General features: G+C 38.8%; 1 protein-coding gene and 1 pseudogene across 10 annotated transcripts in view; both read left to right on the forward strand.

The window, feature by feature from the left end:
- The window catches only part of BACH2 (BTB domain and CNC homolog 2), a 350,588-nt gene that overhangs the window by 248,100 nt on the left and 78,420 nt on the right, over positions 1–24,068 (forward strand). The gene's annotated exons all lie outside the window — the stretch shown is intronic.
- LOC116635394 lies at positions 10,967–17,542 on the forward strand (annotated as a pseudogene).

The raw sequence follows: 24,068 nt of genomic DNA on the forward strand, positions 1-24,068 counted from the left end.
ATCAGAAACACTTGAGTTCTCTCTCTCTTTTTTTTTTTTTTTTTTTTTTTTGTTACTCTATGGTTCTGTGATCTTGAGTAAATTGCTTTTAAATTCTTTGAGCCTAAATTTACACAATTGTAAAATGAGCAGATTCAGTCAGATGATCTACAAATCCCTTCTAGCTCTGGAATGAAACTTCGCTTTTTTTTTGCCCTGTCATCATCCTATATCATCTTTTTGGGGCCAGCTGTAATGAAATCTTGAATCCAGACCCTGACATACTCTAGAGGAAGGGACCCCCAGTCCCAACAAAACCCAGAAAAGACTCTGCTAGGAGCTCATTTAAATAATGGTTAAGTTTTAGTCCCAGTGAATTTTCCATCTGTTTCTCCATATTAGTTGGACATAAAGCTAGTTGAATACTTAAGACATTCAGGAGAGAAAAGATACAATGTCTTACAGTGCACCTCTTCCAAAAATATAAAAAGAGCAGAGAAGAAAGTGATTTTTCTATTTGTGGAACTGTGTGTTTTGTTTACTTGGGCTTATCCCCAGGTGAAAATTCCATTTAAATACTGATTATGGGAAGAGGCTATTAACTGCTAGCCAGGTATTTTTCCTAAGGAATTAAAACAGAACAGAATAAGTATTCCTAGTGGGATGAGTATATATTCATTCTCAGGGTGTAATAGAACTCAAAGGGAAGAGTAGTTTGGTGTGTCACAATAAATAAACAACCCAAAGAGGGTAGTTGGATAAACTTTGTATCTCTTCATGTGCTTTTTACTCAACTGTATTGTCAAAGACAGAAACTCAACTTCCATTATTATGTGGGTCTGTGGCCAGTCTCATTACCTGAGGGGTAATTATACAGATATAAATATGTGTATTAATAGTCAAGCCAGATATAAGTTATACACCAATTGTAGTTGTGCATGTTACACCTTTTCTATAGATTATGTTTCTGTGTTTGCATATTTTGGCACATATACCTCCATATTTTCTCCCTTCGATTAGCTATAAACCGAATGTGAGTTGGGGGCTATTTAAATAATGAAAGAGGCTAATTATCAAGGACTTGACTTTACTAATGTACTTAGGTTGGAGATGTTTTAGGTGAGGAGAGCATGGGCAAGCCATCTGATTTGGTCCATTATTATATTTTCAATTATCTTTGATGCTCAAAGAGAGACATTAATATAGCTGAGGATGACATAGCAAATTACCACAGCTCTCTAACCTTTTAAATTGCTAACACTGTTGTAATCTGTAATTATAGAAATCAGTGTGAAAATTGTGGCACTGCATAATTATCTTTCCTGATACTTAATTGCTGAATGAATTATTAATCAGAATCAGTCTTGTATAGTATTTGCAGCAACTCAGAAGAATAATATATAATTAAATTTCATTATTCCTATTTTTGTGCTAATGTTTTATGATGTTGTAATTGATAATTAATTGGCCAAAAACTCACACAATACTTGGGAGTTTCAGGTGGCTGAAAAATGTTCAATGTGCTGAGTTCATTAACTAAGTAATGATCATTCTGTAAAGACCATGGAGTCTACTCCAATCTGTGTGAGAAAGCTTTTGAAATTGTTATATTAATCATTAAGTCTTTCATGTTTCCTTAAAAGAAAGCAATAACTGTGAGCACATATGAATAATTAAGAAATTTTAATGGATTTCAAATCTGGTCTATGTTAAGCAATCAGATGTTGGTTATGAATATCAGGCTAATACACTAGATACAGTTCATGTGTTTTTCTGTGTATCAGTTTCTATTCTAATTAAACAATCAGCAGTCTCCATATAAGCACATTTTCAAAAAGAGAATAACAGCGCTATAGCCTGAAAAGCCATTTCCCGCTACCTTCGATGAGTATAACCCATCGTGTGCAAAGTCTTTATAGACAAAGTTTGGTCTAATCTTCTTTTCCAATTGTCCAAAATACTAACTGGTTTTCCTCCTCACAGACACACAGAATTTAAAATCTGAAAGGATTATGAAATTTTCCTTGACTGGCATTCTAACTAAGAATTCCTGGTGTGAGTCTCTTTTGGTGTCCTTTGAAACCTAGGTAACCAGCCAAAGCTCAGAATCCAAGAATGTCTTTCCCTCAGCCTGAGTTCTATTGAAAAGAAACATTGTCAAGCATTTTATGTGAACTTCTGCTGGGCCACTTTATTTTTATTTTTTTAAAGAAGGTGGTGCTTTTTTTTTTTTTTTGGTTTTCAAGTGTCTCCTTTAGAAACATACAAGGTTTTTTTGTTTTTTTTTTTTTAAACAGGTGAACATCTTTTTTCTTCCCAAAGAATTTTGAAGGCCTGTGGTATGGAATTTTATAATGCATATGCCAGTTTTTAATGAGTCCTTTTCTAAGCTGATCAGAAAACCATCCACAGGAGATTATTCCTAGGGATTGCCGTGCAAATGCACCTCCACTTTCTCGGGAAGACCATGAGTAGTTTATTTTTACATTGGTCGCGCTGGCTCCAATGTCTTATAATTCCCAATTATAAATTATTAAAGAGGAGTTTGTCATCAGACCACTCTAAGTAGAACTAAGGCCCGTTCCTGTCCTTCTGAAGGAGAGCTGCTTGGCAGATTTTGGACTAACATCAGAAGCCTTCCTATTCCCGTCTTCTGTCCATCCCAACCCCCCCAGAGCTGTGTATGGTCCCAGAGCGACAGAGACCCAGGCAGTAGTCACAGTCTGAAAAACCTCGATGGTCCTGAGGATGCTGTGGAGGGTCCTGTGCAGCCAGCATGTCCTGAGGGCTTAGACACTTATGTGCTGCTGAGAGATAGGGCATGATTGGCGTGGCAGTTTGAGATGGGAGGCCATGAACTTGGAGGGAGGGAATCAGAGACATCTTTCAGAATTGGGAGCAAGGAGGTTTTTACCAGGACAGAACAGCTAAATTATTCTCTGTAAGGACCTACCTTGTACAGAACAACAGAGAAAGAAGAGGTCTCACTGTTCGTGAATGGTTGAGCCCGGAAAGCTTTGGAAACCAAGTATACTTAAGACCCTTCCACTGAGAAACTCTCCAGACGTTAGTTTTGCCTTCGCCGTGACAGTCCAGTCTTTTCCTAGCTTTTGTACCTTCCCATTGTCTGGGTTGCATATCTTGGAGGTTCTATCATTAGTTTCCTCTAACATTCATGTTGCTCAGAATGGACTGAGTTTTCTGTGGATAGATGGATAGGCAAGGTGACCTGGAAGCCCAGGAAAACCAGGCAGCTGCAGAGAAGTAGGTTCGAAGGAGACCTCAGCAGAAATAAAAGTAGCAGAAAGCAGGGGAGGAAGACGAGTATGGGCAGGAGGCTGGGATTGGGGTTTACATGGAATGGTCAAGGAGGCCTTCCTGAGAAGGCGACATCTGAGCAAAGACCCAAAGGAGGTCAGGAAGTGAGCCATCACATTGAGATCTCAGAAGAGTCTCCTAGGAGGCATGTTTGATCTTCCAGGTTTGTAGGGCTGCCTTGGATCAGCTGCCTTGGGGGTTAAGCTGCAGATTTCCAGCCCCACGCCTGTTACCCTAATTCCATGCGGTTTGAGAACTATTGTAATTCCAAGAGATAGGAAGGCAGCTGGGAGAGTCAGAGTGGTGTCGGCAGGGCTGTGGGCAGGAGATGCTGATGTGAAAGGACAAGCCGTGATCAGGCTGGGAATGAAAGGTGAATGCAAACGGTTGGCATGGTTAAGAAAGAGCTAATTTGACATAACATTTACTACATGTTGAATGAGTGAATTAATAAACTAGTGAACAAACATGTGGAGTGTTTTACTCCTTATAGCCCATCATACCCTTTTCGTACAAATCAGGAAACTGAGGCACAGAAAAGTTAAGTGTCTTGCCACAGGTGAATGGCGGAGTCAGGATTCAAAGCCCGGCAGCCTGCTCCAGAGCCTGCATTCTCAACCATCCCCCATACTGCCTCCACAAACCACCATGTACAGACAGTCTTTAGTGAGTGCTTACTACACTCCAGGAATTGTTCTAAGTGTTTGCATGTTTGCCCTTTAAATGATTTGCTCCTCGTGACAGCGGGATTGACGAGGAGGAATCCTTACCGAGCGCCGACACAGTTTGTCTGAGGGTGTGTAGCAGTCAGTGTTCAGATACCAGCAGGCTGGCTCTGGGGGCTGGTTCGTCCGCGCTACACCACACAGCGTCTCATGATGAAGGGGGGGATTCTGATTTGAAGGAAACCTATGCAAAAGGTAGCAGAGAGAGAACATCGAAAAAGCCTGTAATAGAAAGGTGGATTATTCAAAGCATGCACTTTTAGCAAATATAAGGGGATAGAATCTTTTGGAAATGTTATGCGATGAGAATCAGTACAAGTCCCCCATCTGCCAGATGCTTTATCTTGGCATGAAAGAGAAATATATCAGGGTTGAGTGCCCGTAAGAGCAGACATTCTTGATATAATGATGTGGAGAATTAGTCAAATGGTGGGGAGGATAATTCCCGATTGCAAGCAAAGTACTTTGTCCTTCTCAGAGAGCCCTCAGATCTATTGCCTTATTTGACCTTCATGGTCACTGTGGGATGTTACAGAAGGAAGGCTGCAGTCGTGCCATGGCCGAAGTTGCCAGAAAGGGCCAGATCCCACACATTGTCCTGTTATTTTCTCACAGGCCATGGATGGAAAGCAAGCAAATTGGCCTTTCCCCAAATCTGAGCAGGAAAGTCGGGCAAACGCAGACATGCCTCCTTCCTTGTGCAGTCCAGGTTTGCCTCAGTAGAAGAAACTCTCAGCCTGTGCAGAGTTACAGATTTATATAATATACAAAGAAATGAATTTTCCTTTCGTAATAGCTTTTATTTGTGGAGTGTTTACTGTAAAACAAAGGCTGTCCTAAATACCTTATCTCTTCATCTCATTTAAGCTTCCCAGCCATTTTGCACATGGAAAAACCAAGGATTACAGAATCTAATTAACGTACCCAAAGCCCTACAGCTAGGAAGTGGGCGAGCAGGGACTCAAAAGGACACCCCTCTGCCTCGGGATGAAAGGAGAAATGGGAAGCTGGTACATTGTAGAGTCAAGAAAGTGCTGAGAAGTCTCTTCGTGCCTGGTGCTTCTGGGGGCTTCTCTGTGCTTCTCCAGTACCATGTGGCTAAAGGGCTGGCCCTCGTTAGACCCTTTCCTGACCATTTGGAGAAAGGGTATTTTCTTCCCCGCTGCAGTGCAGTTTTGACTGTTTATAATGAGTGAGTTAGAAAATAATCTCTTCTTTAATACACTTTGCTATATCTGAAGCATATCCTGTGGGGTACAAATGCTGTGTGTGAATGGTGGTGGTGTGAGTATATAATAGGACTTATATTTTAAACAGCGTACTCGATGTCCCGAAGCATTTGTGTCCCAGCCTTTTGGTAACCATAATCATCACTCTGAGAAGCTGCCAAGGACAAGACAGGGACTTGGAAGGCTCCAAGCACATCCTTTCTCCCTTCTCTCCCCCCCGCCACCCCCATCTCTCTCCTCTGACCTGCCTTTTCCCCAGACTCCCAGGAGAGCATTTCACCTCCATTCGATCTCCTGTATTGTGACAGATGGTCCAAGTGCTTTTATTACCGGTTGTGGAATTTAACAAACTGCCAACCAATGGCCTTAGCCTCCTGGTTTTAATCATTTTTAAATAAGAAAAATAGGAGCAAGGGTGTCGAGGCTTCAGTGGAAGCTCACAAACCTTTCCCAAAGCACTTCCCAAAATGACCTTTGAGCCAGAGGACTCCTCAGCCTTGATGAGATGCTGCCTGCCATGGGTGCGGAGTTGTGATTGTTTTAGTTACCAGGTGAACCATCTTGCAATCTCAACTTTGTCCATTCCAGCTTGCATCCCTGCAGAGAAGATGATATTTCAGAACAGAATCATGTGGTCCAGAAGACCCTAATACGTGGAAGAGACAAGTTTCCTTTTATTAAGAACCTCTTCTGTGAAAGCTGTATTTCTGCCAAGTCTTGGAAGCTCACTTGTTTCCTTTCCCACCCGTAAGCAGTGTGCCCACTCAGGAAGCGAGGCAAGCACCGAGAGAGACCACAGTGATGAACAGCCACATAACCATAGCCATAGATACTCGTCAGGTACCGTCAAATCTGGATTTGACCCCCTTGAAAAGGAGTTAGAGATGAAAATCCAGTCTCTAGCATCATCACTCCTCGTCAGATGAACCTACGTTTGGCAGGTTGCGCTTACTAGCACCTGCCAGTGATAAACTAGCTCAGAAAATGTGCTGGGAACCCTGGCATCCCTGATACTGTTTCTTGACTTCGCATGGACACCCAAGCCTAGTGTTGGCACTGACCTGGCAGGTGAACTTCTGGCAGTAATGACACGGTCTATATCTTCTAAAGCTAATTCCAGGGAGCACATTGTTAAATTTATAACACTTAGATGTTCTCTTCCTCCTTCCTTTCCTGCTTCCCTCTGTGACTCCGTCTTCTTCCTCTCCCCTTCATCAGATTGGAAGTCCACTAATCACCGAGTTCAGTTTTTGACAATCTTAGGTTTGACAGTAATGCTGCAGTTGGAATGAGACAGACTTGCAGTCTCCCCTTTTTTCTGCATTTGACTATCTGTTGTCTTAGTCTTTGATTCTCTGTTGTGAGTTTTGACTTGGTTCTTATCTAAGACAGAATAATTTCTGTCAGGTTCTGGGAACTCCCCTCCCACCCGATGGAGAAATTTTGGGGAGGGGATGTGCACCCCGTCTTGAACTGTGCACTGGGTACAAATCTGCAGCGCCTTCTATTAAAATGTAAAATGATCCGTTGAGTCATCCTCCCTCTGGTTTGACTCAGATGCTTTATGGCGTACTTTGCATGTCATTTCTCTCTAATGATTTCCCCATGGAGAAGGGTGTCTGCTAGAATCCAGGCAGACTGAAGATTGCTCTGAGTCAAATGGATCTTCTATTCTTTTAGTATTAACCCTTATCTCTCAGTTTCCCATCCTTGCTTTTTCCCTGAAGGAACCTAATGAAGTAAATAGGTTCCACCACCCTCATTTAGCCTCCTAATCACTGTTCATAATTTCTTCTCACATTAGCAGCACGAAGCTCTAGGGTAATATTCTCTGGCTAGAAGACGAGGGAAGGGGATACTGGGAGAGAATACTTCACACAGATGCCCTGATAAAGAAAAATGTAGAAAAGAAATGACTTCTCTCTGTCCTCTAACTCCTAATAGGCAAGAAGCAAATGCTAATAGGAAGCAGAGATTGATGTCTGAGAAATGAATATAAATGGAGAACATAGATACCAAGAAGTAGTGTGGGAGACAAACTGAAAGTGAAAGATAGAAAAGAAAACTAGTCAAGGGTAGAAAAGGGCCTACCCCAGCAGAATAAATGGGGGCTTTGGCTGCACCCTTCGCTGGTAGGTTATCACAAAAGAACCAAAAACAAGCATCACAATATAGAAAAGAAGAGCAGGGTAGATGATCGCAGAGCTGCATATCCAAATCTGCCAATCCCTAATTCCACATTTTCTGCCTGCTCATTCTCCTCCCTTAACCATACACACACACACCCCCATCATTGCCAGGCTCCGCTAACAGTAACTGTGTATCTTCGACAGCCTGGCATGGAGTCCTCTTCACCCATTGATTTGAAAGCATGTAATCTCTTTCATCTACTTTTTGAGATGACGGTGTATGCACTACGTTATTGTTAAACCCAAGCCGTAGCTTTCCCTCAGGCCCGAGACAGTGTTGTCTCACGTGACATTACTGGGTGGAGACTCAGACAGGAGGAGTTGATGAACACACTCCTTGACTCCGTAGCCACATATGTGAGACAGCCTCTGAGAATGTGTCCCGCACACCAGAGCACTGGTTTTGGTGGGGAGAGGAGTGAGAAGAGAAAGTGTTGAACTAATGCTGAGTACCACTGAGCACTGTTTTCCATTGCTTCATCCGTCCTTTAGGTTGACTTGTTCATAAGATGGAAGAATTCACACCGTTATTGGGCAAGTCTTCCTCTCTTCTTCATCAGTCCCAGAAGTTACATGATAGCATTTCTCCCTTTCAGCCAGCCATGTTATTTTGACCATCTCTAACTTCTCAGAAACAGCCTTCTCAAGAACTGTAGATAGAGAAGCTCATGTTTCAGGTTTTCCTAAAGTTTCTGTACTTTCATAGAACCATAGAAATTAGAACTTGAAACGCCTTGCAGGTCACCTAGTCCGTTTCCTCATTTTATAGATTCGGACGTGGAAGTGCATTGCAATGATTTGGTTTTCACAAGAGAAGATGAAACCCAAGATCTCTGAAAAGAGTCCTGCTCAGAAGCAGAAGCCAGGCTTCGATTTCTCACCACCTCCTGAAGGGCTTCCTCCCCATATTCAGCCCATTTTTGCAGATTTTGTGTGTTTTCATTTGAAGCCCAAAGTCCACCCTAGGACTTTCATGATTAAGTAGGACAGCCTGAGGCAGGCAACCTGAACTGTTAACCCTTTCCTACAATCTTTAATTTGGAGCGAGCTGGAGGGTTTTTTTACTTACATAATGTAGGTGTAGCCGGTATAGCGAAGTGCATGTGTAATTTAACACAACGTGAATGCACAGCTGCTTATCACCAGTGTCAAGAAATGGAACATTGTGACGGCACCCCTGAGCCCCTCCCCCAGTACCACTGCCCAATAACAACTCTCTCCCCACAAATGGAAACTCTGTTCTGAGTCTTTTCTTTACAGTTTTACCACCTATGTATGTATGCCTAGATATTTAAATTTTGCCCATTTTTGAACTTGATATAAAGGAATCCAATTGTATGTTATTATTTTGTGTCTTGCTTCTCTAGCTCAGTATTCAACATTAAATTAGAATCGTTCATGTTGTTGCATGTGGCTCTGATGTGCTTTGTATCTTTCCATTATATGAATATATGAATATACCTCAGTGTATTCCATTCAGCTACTGACAGTGTATTGTTTCCAGCTGGGAGGGATGCTGAACAACACTGCTGTGAGCACTCTTATACAGAGTTCCTGTTACAGACATACAGGAGTGTCTCGGGCATAACCCAGGAATGGGAATACTGGGTCATAATCTGTCCATATGTATGAGAGTCTCTCTTGCTTTACATCTTCACAAACACTTGAAATTGCCAAACTTTTTAGTTCTTTCCAGTTTGGTGGATGTGTAATATATCTTTAATTCTTTATTATCTTTAAATTAATACATATAGTCTACTACCAACATTCTTTTTTTGTTTAATTCTAGTTAGTTGACATATAGTTCAGTATTGGTTCCAGGAGTATAGTGCAGTGATTCATCATTTACATATAATACCCAGTGCTCATCCTAACAAGTGCCCTCCTTAATGCCCATCCCCCATCTAGCCCATTCCCCACCCACCTTCCTCCATCAACTCTCAGTTTCTTCTCTGTAGCTAAGAGTCTCTCATGATTTGTTTCCCCCCCTCTCTCTCTCCCCCGCCCATATGTTCATCCATTTTGTTTCTTAAATTCCACATATGAGTGAAATTATATGGTGTTTGTCTTTCTCTGAATGACTTATTTTGCTTAACATAATACAATACACTCTAACGCCATCCACGTTGTTTCAAATGACAAGATTTCATTCTTTTTGATGGTTGAGTAATATTCTATTGTATATGTACGCCGTATCTTCCTTATCCATTCATCAGTTGATGGGCATTTGGGCTCTTTCCACAGTTTGGCTATTGTTGATAATGCTGCTATAAACATCAGGGTGCACGTACTCCTTTGAATGTGTTTTTTTTTTGTTTGTTTTTTTTTTTTAGAGAGAGAGTGCGAGCAGGGAGGGAAGGGGCAGAGGAAGAGGAGAGAGAGAATCTTAAGCAGGCTCCATGCTCAGGGCATAGCCCAAAGTGGGACTCGATCTCAAGACCATAAAATCATACCTGAGCTGAAACCGAGTCAGGTGCGTAACTGACTGAGCCACCCAGGTGCCCCCTCAAATGTGTATTTATATCCTTTGAGTAAATACCTAGTAGTGCAATTGCTGGATCAAAGGGTAGTTCTATTTTTAGCTTTCTGAGGCACCGCCATACTGTTTTGAGGAACCTCCAAACTCCATAGAGTGGCCGCACCAGTTTGCATGCAAAAAGGTTCCCCTTTCTCTGCATCCTCGCCAACACCTGTTGTCTCCTGTGTTGTTAATTTTAGACATTATGACTGGCGCGAGGTGGTATCTCACTGTGGTTTTGATTTGTATTTCCCTGATGATGAGTGAAGTTGAGCATCTTTTCATGTGTCTGTTAGCCATCTGGATATATTCTTTGGAAAAATGTCTATTCATGTCTTCTGCCCATTTCTTAACTGGGTTATTTGTTTTTTGGTTGTTGAGTCTAGTGAGTTCTTTATAGATTTTGGATACTAACCGTTTATCAGGTATGTCATTTGCAGATATCTTCTCCCATCCCCTAGGCTGCCTTTTAGTTTTGTTGATTGTTTCTTTCACTATGTAGAAGCTTTTTATCTTGATGAAGTCCCAATAATTCGTTTTTGCTTTTGTTCCCCTTGCCCCTGGTGACATGTCTAATAAGAAATTGCTACGGCTGAGGTCAAAAAGGTTGCTGCCTGAGTTCTCCTCTAGAATTTTTATGGTTTCCCGCCTCACATTTAGGTCTTTCATCCATTGTGAATTTATTTTTGTGTATGGTGTAAAGAGAATGAAATGGTCCAGTTTCATTCTTCTGCATGTTGCTGTCCAGTTTTCCCAACACCATTCACTGAAGAGACTTTTTTTCCATTGGATACTCTTTTCTGCTTTGTTAAAGATTAGTTGCCCATATAGTTGTGGGTCCATTTCCAGGTTTTCTGTTCTGTTCCATTGATCTATGTGTCTGTTTTTGTGACAGTACCGTACTGTCTTGATGACTACAGCTTTGTAATATAGCTTGAAGTCCAGAATCAGGAGGCTTTGCTTTTCTTTTTCAGAATTGCTTTGGTTATTCAGGGTCTTCTGCAGTTACATACAAATTTTAAAATTGTTTGTTCTAGCCTTGTGAAAAATGCTGGTGGTATTCTGCTACCAACATTCCAGGACTTCTAGCTCAGCCTCTGCATCACAGCCTGCCTCTTCATACAGTTCACATTTAAATATCGAAGTGTGAGGACTTATCACTGTTTTATTACTAGATATTTAGAAAGCTTGGGTTATTTTTTATTTCGGTCTATTTTTTAAAAATGAGTGAAACAACATCAGCAACAAAAATTACCCAAAAATTGGGACTTATGATAATTGTCCCTAAATTCCTTACGTATTTTTTTTTCAACTGTACAGTAAAACCATTGTCACAAACTGTGTCAGTAAATTGAACTTCCTCCCAAAAGGTCAAAGAAAATGGAAGTTTATGTTGAAGTACAAGAACCATTCAGAGCTATTAAGGATTTGATGATACAATTGCAAGTGCTTCCTTCTAACAGCAGCCTTAAATTTCAGTTCCCTTGGCACTGACAAGCACACACGCAGATGGAGTGTTTGAGTAAATAAAGAACACGGAACGTTTTAGCTGCTCAATGTCAGGCCCTTACTCTAGCTATCTAAGGCATTAGAGACATTAAATGACAGGCACTGCAGTTTTCCATTATAAAATACTGAAATTGGATTGCTTTACACTTTAAGTAAGAAGTTTGAGTCTTGATGCAATTGAAAAGTGTTTCCAACCCAAAAGCAATAACTTAGTAATTTTAATGGCACTATGCACTCGAAAATTTCTATAGACTTGATAACTTTCTTTTATAAAGACTAACCCTTATGGTTTCATTGTAAATAACTTAAAAAAAAGCATGCTTGATAAGAGCAGGAATTTACTCAGCAATTACTAAATAATTTAGTATGTGATTCACAGAAGTATTTACTTAATGCCCTGTTTCTCTGGGAAATGTGGTTGGAATTTCAAATGAAATGGTTTTTAATTTGGTCTTTTTCATTACCTGCAAGGTGTATTCATTTCTTTTCATGTGAACCATTCTAGACATGACAGGTTGTCTGAAAAACTTAACATTCTACTTTTTTGTGAATTTCAGCTTTTCACATTTCCCACTGTAGATTTTTTTCTTTTTGGTTTTTTGATTTATACTTTTAACCTTCAGAACTAAGTGTCAGACGTTTTAATTTCTGAATATGAACCAATAATGAATGAAGACTGAATGAGTAAGTGAATAAGCAAGTCTGTATTCATTAATATTGTATCTTTGACTAATAAGAATTGTGGTCTGTGTAGTTTTTTGAAGGAATGAGCATATTATGAGAAAATAATAGTAATTAACTTTTACTGCTGAACCATATGATAAGATGATTGGGGTATATGTGTATGTACATGTGCAGCTGGGTTTTTTGGCCTACAAAAAGAAGAATGAGATCCAGCCAAAACCCAAATCAGAACCTTTGGAAGGCTTCCTTACAATCTGATTTCAGCTAATGTCTACACACTTTAACACATTGTCTAATGCTTAGTGTAAAGACTGGCTGTCAGACTCCTACATGCTATTCTGGGCTCTGTTACTCACTACAAAGTATTTCATTCTTAGATCCCATGGGTCCTGCTGCAGATTTCAGGATTTGCTGCATTAGGGGGGAAAATGTTTTTTAATTAATATTAGCAAAGCAAGTGGAAAAAAAAGAAACTTAATGGGACATAATGCAGTGATAGGAGAAACGGAATTTAGGTTGGAATTGGTGAGTCAAAAACAGACAAATTGGAGGGAGTTCCTAGAAGAGCACCCATGATAATTGGAGGATGAGAAGGGCTGACTGATTTCTAAAAGAAGAAGAAACAGTATGTTCCATTATGCTTGAAGAGGGGCCAACAGTGAGGGGTGTGATAAGATCCAATAGGAATGTAAAGGCCAAGAGGAAGAGAGTGGTGCTGGCATGGCATAAGGAAGGATTATCCAGGAATAATGTAATAAAAGCAAGAAAATCCTCAGACAGGTTAAAGTCTAGCAACAGTTTCATGGGAATGATAGATTTTAGATTATACCGTTTGATGAACAGATCTAATCTGTTTTAAGTGTCTTCTAAAACTTTCTGGAAGGTTTAACCCAAAAAGCAGACATCCGTGTTCATGTGACTATCATAGCCTCTTCATCGACTCAGGAGCACGTATCACCATAGCCCCCTTACTTTCCCAAACGTGCCCTAGCAGGATATTGAATCATTCCTTGAGGCCCCCTCCCCCCAGATATCTTAGACCAGAAAGAGACCATCTTGCTTATGAACTGCAGTCTGAGAGTTCACCCACTGCACTGCCTTGGCTTCACCACTATCGATGACTGCTCCCCACCTGGTGGTGTAGACTCTCATCCAGTGCTGCTGTATAGCAGCCAAGCCCCCGCTCGGACCTCAGTGGAACTCCACACTGGGTTTCCAGGTGACATAATTATTTTAGTTTATGCTCCTTTACGCAGCCATGGTTCCCAGAACAAACCTATGGGCTAAGATGTCTAGGACTGAAAGAGCTAATAGCATTAGCACCACATGTTGTGCCAAAATGTCTTCCTAGATTTGGATTCTCCATTTCCAAAAGCTAATTTCACCTTTTTAAAATTTTTTTTTACTCAGGGATATCATGGTCTATCCAGACAGATCTTCCTAACTTGGAACCTATGAGAGCAGGGGTTGGGGTACTAGTTCCCTCTCTCCCAGAAGGATTTTTCCTTCATATTGTCCATCCCATTCCCTGTAACCACCTCTGTGGAGGCAGTTTCTTTTAAGCCATGCAACATCAACAACAATAAAAGAGGGTATATGTGAATGGTCTTTATAAGGCCAAAGAAAGCTACTTCTCTCGACTACAGTGACAGTGACCCATTGCCTGTGACCAATTAGGTATTTCTTTTATAGACTCTAAGACTCAGAGAATTGTAGCCATGTAAGAACTTTGCTGATCTTCTAGCTCAGACTTTTCATTTTACAAATATGGAAGCAGGTCCAGAGAGAGTTAGGCAGTTTATCCAAAATCCACAAAGCTGGTCAGTGCAAGAGCTAGATCAAAAGACCTAGATCCCAGGTATACTCCTCCTTCCACTGCACCTCACTTTATTTCTCTTTGGACTTTCTTTCATTTCATGTTTCACTAAAGAACTTAAGGCTTTGTATCCTTTATAGCAAGCTCCTCTCTTCTTGGTGTAGGTGCATTAATATTAATTACCCATAAATGGATTGGAAAAATGAGATATCTCTTATAAATCTCCTGCTTTTTATGAATTAAGTGTACCACTTACATTGTAGAACATTAATTTTTCCACCTAATTTTGAGTACTGCCTGCTACATGTAAGCTATTGTGACTTAAATAAATAAATTTCCACTGACTGAGAAAACCGAGCGTGATAGGAGGTGAGTAATAATTTGAGAACTAAGAATAGAGAAAATAAATCAGACTTGAGACCCTCTATAGGAGATAAGAAAATCCTGAAAATATTTCATGTAAAAGATGCCAGAATAGGAAATATTTGTCTTCAGTCCACATGTGCCATCATGGCAGTCGTGACCAGTCAGGTACTCCTGGGCTCTGGTCTCACCATCCTGTCCCAGCAATTCATGTATGTGAAGGTGCTCATCCGAGTGGGATATGAGCCTCTTCCTCCAACAATAGGATGAAATATTTTGGGGCAGCAAGTATGTCAGCCTCCGGGTCTGTTTTGTTATGTTCAGCACATTGTGAGCATCAGTGGGAAGCATGGGTTATTCACAGGCTTAACTCCAAGACTGTGTTCAGGAGTCCTTGGAACTGTGGTCCATGGTAAAGTTTTACAGGATTTAGGCCCTGGAAATGTACAGAAAGAAGTCACGCCTTCCTGCCACCAAGTTATCGAGGTTGTCTTGAGAGATGATGGCCCGTTCTGCTGCTATGCTCACCACACATTCCTTCCACGTGATCACTCTGAGATCTGTGGTACACATCATTGGCAGAAAATCCAAGTACTGTGGACTTTGTAACTCCATAGTAATCATCTATCATGAAGAGGGCAACCTAGAATTTTTTGCAAGTCTTATATCTCGCCTCCTAGGTGACATCATTTATTTGTGGCTCTGTCCCTCACTGGCCTACCTCATCAATACCTATGCACTGGACAGTGGGGTTTCCACCATCAGTAAAATGAAGAGTTATTCCCAAGCTGTCACAGGATTTTTTGCCAGTATATTGACCTATCCCTTTGTGTTTGTCTCTAATCTTATGACTGTCAACAACTGTGGGTTTGCTGATGGATCCCTTCATTACTCCCCAGTATATATACATCTTGGACAGACTGCCAGTGCATGCTGCAAAAGGAGGGAAATATGAGCTGAGGAAATAGCTTGTTTTTCTGGAAGGTCCCCTTTGGGAAGACTCATTGTTGTGACCTGAGAATGTTAATTTGAAGATATGGGGCAGGGACAGTGACATTTCTATAGTTCCAGATGCACAGAATTATGGGAGATAATGTTGATTTCTATACAATGTGGTATGCTTTCTTAATAATCATTTAATCTTGAGAGAATGGAAAAAAATACTTGTCTTCTTACTAGGTAAAAAAGAATTTAGCAGCAATTAACTAGTCGTAAAGACAGACGCCATGCAAACTCAAAGTTTGCTCCATGGCTTATGGTCATTGTAACTGAATTGTGTCATTTAAAATGTTATTCTTACTGTATAAAAATGATTCCAGGTAATAAAGCTTACAGATACTTTATCTTTTATTGAAATTCAAAGAACTAAATGTTCATTTTTGCAGAAATATTTTTGTAAACTAGGTTATTACAAATCATCATTTATAGTAGAGCAAAGTTTATACTATATGGTTAGCAAAGTGATAAGTTATTGTTTGTAACATTTTTGGTGTAACTGTAACATAAAGACTAAATCCAGGATTTTACTTCCAGCCAAGATGGAATAACAGGTACTAGAGTTACTAAATTTACTCCCACCTGAAACAACTATAAAAACAAATAAAATATATCAAACAATGCTTTTCAAAACATTGGACACCAAGAAACAAAAGACATTGACCCCTAAAAGAAGGAAAACAAGCTGAGCCCAGCTGACTGTTTTGAGAGTGTTTCCAGACAATGGTAGGGGAAAGAGAAACCAAAGAAGATTTTGGCTGACTCCTGGGTTGAGGAGACCTAATAGTCAGGAGAGACTGTAGTGGCTACACTTCAGAAAGCAGGGTAGCAAAGAAGAGAGAGCTTCACAGAGAGAAAACTCCAGAGATCTGCAGAGGGTTTCCCTTAAATATTCTGCAGTGTACTCATTAGCCCATGTGTGTGAGAAAAATACCAAAAACGGGGAAAGAAAGACCCAAAACAATTAGAAGGAACAGTACTCAGAGCTCACAGAGGATCAGGAATAACACCTGTTCCTACCAGCCAGACTAGAGAACCCTTAATTCAAGGGGCATTGGGTAAAATACTCAGAAGAGTCTTGAATCAGTAGTGGGGAATAAGGAATTCTAGATGAAATGCTGCTGTTCCCACCTAACAGATCTCAAAACTAAACCTGGAGGACCGAACTGTTTCCATATAACTCAGCTGAGTCCTAGGACAAAGTTTAAGAATGTTAATAACAACACACAAGTATCAAGCATCCAACAAGGTAAAATTCACAATGTCTGTCTCCAATCAAAAATTTCCAGGCATGCACAGAAGCAGGGAAATATGACTCATAATGAAGAGAAACAGTGATCAAAACTAAACCAGAATTGACACAGATGTTAGAATTAACAGACAGAAGTAGTTATTATAACTGTATTCCAAATGTTCAAGAAGTTAGAGGAGTGATTGACTATCTTAAGTAGAGTCATGGGAGATATAAAAAAGACCCAAATTGAACTTTTAGAGATGACAACCACAGTTTCTGAGATGAAAATTATTGTGAAAGGAATTAATGGCAGATTAGATATTGCAGAAGAAAGGATTAATGAACTTGAAGGCCTAGCAATAGAAACTGTCCAAAATGAAACACACAGAGAAGAAAAGACTATCAGAAAGAGAAATGTACAGAGCATTTGTGAGCTGTGGGACAATTTCAGATAGTCTCCATTCAAGTAGTCAAATAAATAATGTCTGACATGCTTCCAAATTTGGTGAAAACTACATCCACCCATTCAAAAAGCTCAAAAACCATGAAAAACTACACCAAAGCACATCATAATCAAATTGCTCAAAACAGGTGATAAAGAAAGCATCTTAAAAGTATCTAGAAGGAAAAAAGACATTACATATAGAGGAACAAAGATAAGGATGAAGGCAGATTTTTCATTGGAAACCATGCATATGAAAAGACAGTACAATGACATTTTTCAAAGTACTGAAAAGAAAAAAATTGTCATCTAGAATCTATACCCCGCAAAAATAACTTCCAAAATGAAGGGGGCAGACTTCTTAAGAGAAACAAACACTGAAAGAATACATCACCAACTATGATGGACCGAATGCTTAGGTCCACCTCCAGAAGCCCTAACCCCAATGCAATGGTCTTTGGAGATGGAGATGGGATTAGTATCCTTGTAAAAAAAAACAGGACTAGACCTCTTCCTCTTCCCTGTGCAAAGACAGTGAGAAGGCAGCTATCTGCAAGCCAAGAAGAGAGCCCTCACCAAAGAACCAAAATCAGCTGGTGCCTTGATCTTGGAATTCCCAGACTGAAGAACTATGGGAAAGAAATCCTATTGTTTGTGTTACCCAGTTTCTACTATTTTGCTATAACAGCCCAGGCTAAGACACAAACATATCCACACTGCAAGTCATATTAAAGGAAGTACTTCAGGCAGAAGAAAAGTGTGTGTGTGTGTGCGCACTTTATTTTCTTGCTATTTAAATCTCTGTAAATAGTTTAAACAAAAATAATAACAATGTAGTGTGGGGTTTATAACATTTGTGGAAGTAAAATGCATGACCAAGAAGGGAGAAACGGAGGCATACTATTGTAAGATTCTTATACTCTATTTGAAGTGGTATAATATCACTTGAAGATAGATTGTGATAATTTAAAGGAGCATACTATAAACCCTAGGTGACCAATAAAATAACAAAACAATGTGCCAAAAAAGGGGATAAGCTTGAATTATAAAAAATACTGTTAATATAAAAACAGAGAGTGAGGAGAAAGGGAACAAAGAACAGATGGGACAAAGAGAAAACAAGTTTCAAAATGGCATATTTGAACCCCACCAAGTCAATAATAACATTAAATGTAAATGGTATAAATACCAGAATTAAAAGTCAGAGATATTCAGATTGGACTTTTTTTAAGATTGATTTATTTATTTTAGAGAGGCGAGAGGGAAGAGTCTTAAGCAGCGGAGCCTGATGTGGGGCTCAATCTCACGACCCTGAGATCACGACCTGAGCTGAAACCAAGAGTCTGATGCTTAACTGACTGTGCCACCAAGGCATCCCTTGGATTTTTTTAAAAAGCAAGACTCAACTATATGTTGCCTACAAGAAATACACTTTAAATATAAAGACACAAATAGATTAAAAGGATAAGTGGGGGGGGGGGGCGCCTGGGTGGCTCAGTTGGTTAAGCGACTGCCTTCGGCTCAGGTCATGATCCTGGAGTCCCGGGATCGAGTCCCACATCGGGCTCCCTGCTCGGCAGGGAGTCTGCTTCTCCCTCTGACCCTCCTCCCTCTCATGCTCTCTGTCTCTCATTCTCTCTCTCTCAAATAAATAAATAAAATCTTTAAAAAAAAAAAAAAAAAAAAGGATAAGTAGGGGGAAAGATGCCAACACTAATGCTAACACTAAGCAAAAAAAGGTGACGTGACTATTGATATCAGACAAATTAGATTTCAAAGCAAATGATATTTCCAGGAATTAAAGGGTCATTTTGTGATAGAGGAATAAATACATCAAGAGAAAATAAAAATTCTAACCATGTATGCATCTAATAACAGGATTTCAAACTGCATGAAGCAAAAACTGATAGGTAAATCTACAATTATAGTTGAGATTTCAGTGACTCTTCTCAATACCTTGGACAGAAAATTAATAAAGATTCAGAAGATTTGAACAACATTTATTATACAACTTGACTTAATTGATATTTACAGAGCGCTCCAGCCAACAACAGAACACACATTCCTTTCAAATACATACGGAATATTTACCAAGATAGACCATATTCTGGGATATAAGACAAGTCTCCATAAATTAAAAGGATTGAAGTCATTCAAAGTTTGTTCTCTGACCACAATGGAATTAAATCAGAAAACAATAATAGAAAGATATCTGGAAACTCCTTCAAACATTTGGAAACTAAATAACATTTCCAAATAATTTATACATTAAGAAAGAAACAAAAAGGGAAATTAGAAAGCATTTTAAAATTAATGAAAATTAAAACAACGTTTCAAAATTTGTGAGATGTTGCTAAAGCACTACTTGGAGTGAAATGTATAGCATTAAAGCTTTTCTTAGAAAAGAGGAAAGATCTCAGATCAAAGAACTCAACTTCCACCTTTGGAAACTGGAAAAAGAAAAGCAAATTAGTGGTCAATTAATCTTTGACAAAGGAGGCGAGAATATGCAATGGGAAAAGACAGTCTCTCCAACAAATTGTGTTGGGAAAATTAAACAGCTAATGCAAAAGAATGAAACTGGACCACTTTCTTACACCATACACAAAAATAAACTCAAAATGGATTAAAGACCTGGGGGATGGGGTGGGAGGGATGGGGTGACTGGGTGATAGACACTGGGGAGGGTATGTGCTCTGGTAAGCGCTGTGAATTGTGCAAGACTGTTGAATCTCAGATCTGTACCTCTGAAACAAATAATGCAATATATGTTAAAAAAAAAAAATGGATTAAAGACCTAAATGTGAGACCCAACACTGTAAAAATCCTAGAAGAGAGCACAGGCAGTAATTTTTCTGACATCAGCCTTAGCAACATTTTTCTAGATATGTCTCCTGAAGCAAGGGAAACAAAAGCAAAAATAAACTATTGAAACTACATCAAAATAAAAAGCTTCTGCACAGCAAAGGAAACAGTCAACAAAACTAAACGACAATCTACTGAATGGGAGAAGATATTTGCAAATGACTTATCTGATAAAGGATTAGTATCCAAAATCTGTAAAGAACTTATAAAACTCAACACCCAAAAAACAAATAATCTAATTTAAAAATGGGCCAAAGACATGAACAGACATTTCTCCAAAGATATCCAGATGGACAACAGACATGAATAGGTGCTCAACATCACTGATCATTGGGGAAATGCCAATCAAAACTACAATGAGATATCACCTCACACCTATCAGAATGGCTAAAATCAAAACCACAAGAAACAGCAAATGTTGGCAAGGATGTGGAGAAAAAGGAATCCTCTTGCACTGTTGGTGGGAAAGCAAACTGGTGCAGCCGCTGTGGAAAACATTATGGAGGTTCCTCAGAAATTTAAAAATAGAACTACCATATGATCCAGTAATTCCACTACTGGGTATTTACCCAAAGAATATGAAAACACTGATTCAAAAGGGTATATGCACCCCTATGTTTATTGCAGCACTATTTACAATAGCCAAATTATGGATGCAGCCCAAGTGTCTATCAATAGATGAATGGATAAAGATGTGATAAATGAAATATTACTCAGCCATAAAAAAGAATGAAATCTTGCCATTTGCAATAACATGGATGGATCTAGAGAGTCTAATGCTAAGTGACATAAATCAGAGAAAGAAATGCCATATGATTTCACTCAAATGTGGAATTTAAGAAACAAAATAGATGAACAAAGAAAAAAAAGAGACAGACCAAAAACGGATACGTAACTGTAGAGAACAAGTTGATGGTTATCAGAGGGGAGGTAGGGAGATTGGGGTGGGGGGGATGGGTGAAATAGGTGAAGGGGTTTAAGAGTATACTTATCATGATGAGCACTGAGTGTACAATATATAGAATTGTTGAATAACTATATTTTACACCTGAAACTAATACAACACTGTATGTTAACTATACTGGAATTAAAATAAAATCTAAAAAATAATAAAAGGTAATAGAAATTAAAAAGAGCAAATTAAAGCCTAAAGTAAGCAGAAGAAAGGGTACAACGATGATAGCAGAAATCAACGTAATAGAAAATAGAACAATAAGAATCAATTTAACAAAAGCTAGTTCCTTGGGAACATTGATAAAATTTATAAACCTCTAGCCAACCTGGTCAGAAAAGAAAGAAAGAGGACACAAATTCCCAATATCAGGAATATGAGCTTCAACAAAGATTCTACTAATATTAAAAGGAAAATAAGGAAATACTATGTACAACTTTATGCCAATGAATTTGACAATTTTTTTTTTTTTAATTTTTTTTATTGTTATGTTAATCCCCATACATTACATCATTAGTTTTAGATATAGTGTTCCATGATTCATTGTTTGTGCATAACACCCAGTGCTCCATGCAGAACGTGCCCTCCTCAATACCCATCACCAGGCTAACCCATCCTCCCAACCCCCTCCCCTCTAGAACCCTCAGTTTGTTTTTCAGAGTCCATTGTCTCTCATGGTTCTTCTCCCCCTCCGATTTCCCCCCCTTCATTCTTCCCCTGCTGCTGAATTTGCCTGTGAAGTCTCCTTGGCCTTGAGTTTTAACTACAAATTCAATTTAAAAAAAAAAAATTGTCTAGCAGCAGACAATTTTTTTTTTTTAAATTGAATTTGTAGTTAAAACTCAAGGCCAAGGAGACTTCACAGGCAAATTCTACCAAATATTTAAGGAAGAAATGATACCAATCCTACAAAGACTCTTCTAGAAAATTGAAGAGGAAGAAATATTTTCCAACTCATTTTGTGAGACCAGCATTACTGTGATTAAAAATACATATATGAAAAGAAAACTACAGACTAATATCCTACATGAGCATAGATGCAAAAATTCTTAGCAAAATGTAAAAAAATGAATCCAACAATGTATAACAAGACAAATACATTACGGTCAAGTGGAGTTTATTTTAGAGATGCAAGATGGATTTAACATTCAAAAATCAATCATATTATTCATATTAACATACTAAAAAAGAAAAATTATGTGATTATCAATACATGCAGAAAACACATTTAATAAAATCCAGCATCCATTCCTGCTTTTTTAAAAAAAAGAAATTCCCAGCAAATTAGGAATAGAAAGAAATTTCCTCAACTCAATAGGGGCATCTATGAAGCACCTATAGCTACCGTCATAAATAACAGTGAAAGGATGAAGTGTTCCCCTGACATCAGGAACAAGGCAAGGATGTTCGCTCTCACCACTTCTATTCAACATTGCACTAGAGGTTCTAGCCAATGCAATAAGCAAGAAAAAGACACTGAAATCATTCAGATTGGAAAGGAAGTAAAATGTCTTCATTCACAGACAACATGTATGTTTTACAAAATCTATGTTATGTACCAAAATAAATAAATAAGGCTGTGAGAACTAATAAGCAAGTTAGGCAAAACTGCAGGATATAAGATCAATACACAAAAACAATTTATATTACTGTATACTAGCCACGAAAAATCAGAAATTTAAATTAAAAAGCGAAATCATTTATAATTACATTAAAATAGTAATATCTATGTATAAACCTGAAAAAAAGATATGACCTTGATTTAGGCAAAGATTTTTTAGACATACCACCAAAAGCATGATCCATAAAAGAAAAAATTGATTGGTCTTCATCAGATGAAGACTTTCTGCTCTTCGAAAAACACTGTTAAGAGAATGAAAAGACAGGGGTGCCTGAGTGGCTCAGTCGTTAAGCGTCTGCCTTCGGCTCAGGTCATGATCCCAGGGTCCTGGGATCGAGTCCCATATCGGGCTCCCTGCTCCGCAAGAAGCCTGCTTCTCCCTCTCCAACTCCCCCTGCTTGTGTTCCCTCTCTCGCTGTCTCCTTCTCTGTCAAAAAGTAAATTTAAAAATCTTAAAAAAAAAGAGAGAGAGAGAGAATGACAAGCTACAGACTTGGAGAAAATACTTACAAATCACATATCTGATAAAGGACTTTTATTCAGAGTATATAAAGAATGCTCAAATCTCAGTAATAAGGAAACAGACCAGTAGAAAATGGACAAAGAATCTGAGTACACATCTCTCCAAAGATGGTAAATAGATGGCAAATAAGCACATGAAAAATGTTCAGCATCTTCAGTCATTAGAAAAAAGCAAATTAAAACCACAAAGATATACCATGGTATACTTATTAGAATGGCCAAAACTAGAAAGACTAAGTGTAACAAGTTGTGGCAAGAATGTGAAAGAACTAGAACTCTCATACACTGCTGTTGGAATGTGAAATTCTACAACCACTGTAGAAAACAGGGATAGTCTCTCAAAAAGTTAGACTTACACATACCAAATGATCCATCCATTCTACCCCTAGGAATTTACACAAGAGAAATGAAAGCATATGTTCATGCATAGATTTATACACTAATTCATAGCAGCTTTATTTGTAATAGCCCAAAATTGGAAACACCCAAAGATCTGCCAATAGATGAATGGATAAAAAATTGTGCTGTATCCATACAATGGAACACTACTCAGCAATAAAGGAACAACCATTTGATGCACATAACAACAACATAGAGGAATTGCAAAATAACCATGCTGAGTAAAAGAAGCCAGACATAAAGGAATATAATCTGTATGATTCCATTTACATAAAATATAGAAAATACAAATTAATATATAGTGTCATAAAGCAGAACTGTAGTTTTGGGAGGGAGGGGGGTACAGAGAGGTGCAAGGGAAGGACTATTAAGGGGTATAGAAAGATTTTTTTGGTGATTGATGTAGGGTATGTTCCCTGTCTTGATTGTGATGCATACATATGCTAAAACATATCAAACCACCCACTATAACTATATGCAATTTATCGTGGGTTAAAGTTACTAAAATAAATAAGAGTGAAGCCAAAAGGAAAGTAAAACTTTATTGGAATTCATACTAGTAGTAGACATTCCTGAAAAACTATGTTATGTAAATTAGTTATAGACACTACTTTTTAAAGTACATCAGTGGATACTTCTTGAAGCAAAGAACCCTTTTGTAAAGTAATCTTCACTGTGGAATACATCTTTTTTTATGACTCTTAATG

This window comes from Phoca vitulina, unplaced genomic scaffold (assembly GCF_004348235.1).
Source record: "Phoca vitulina isolate PV1807 unplaced genomic scaffold, GSC_HSeal_1.0 scaffold11, whole genome shotgun sequence".
Taxonomy (NCBI): Eukaryota; Metazoa; Chordata; class Mammalia; order Carnivora; family Phocidae; genus Phoca; species Phoca vitulina.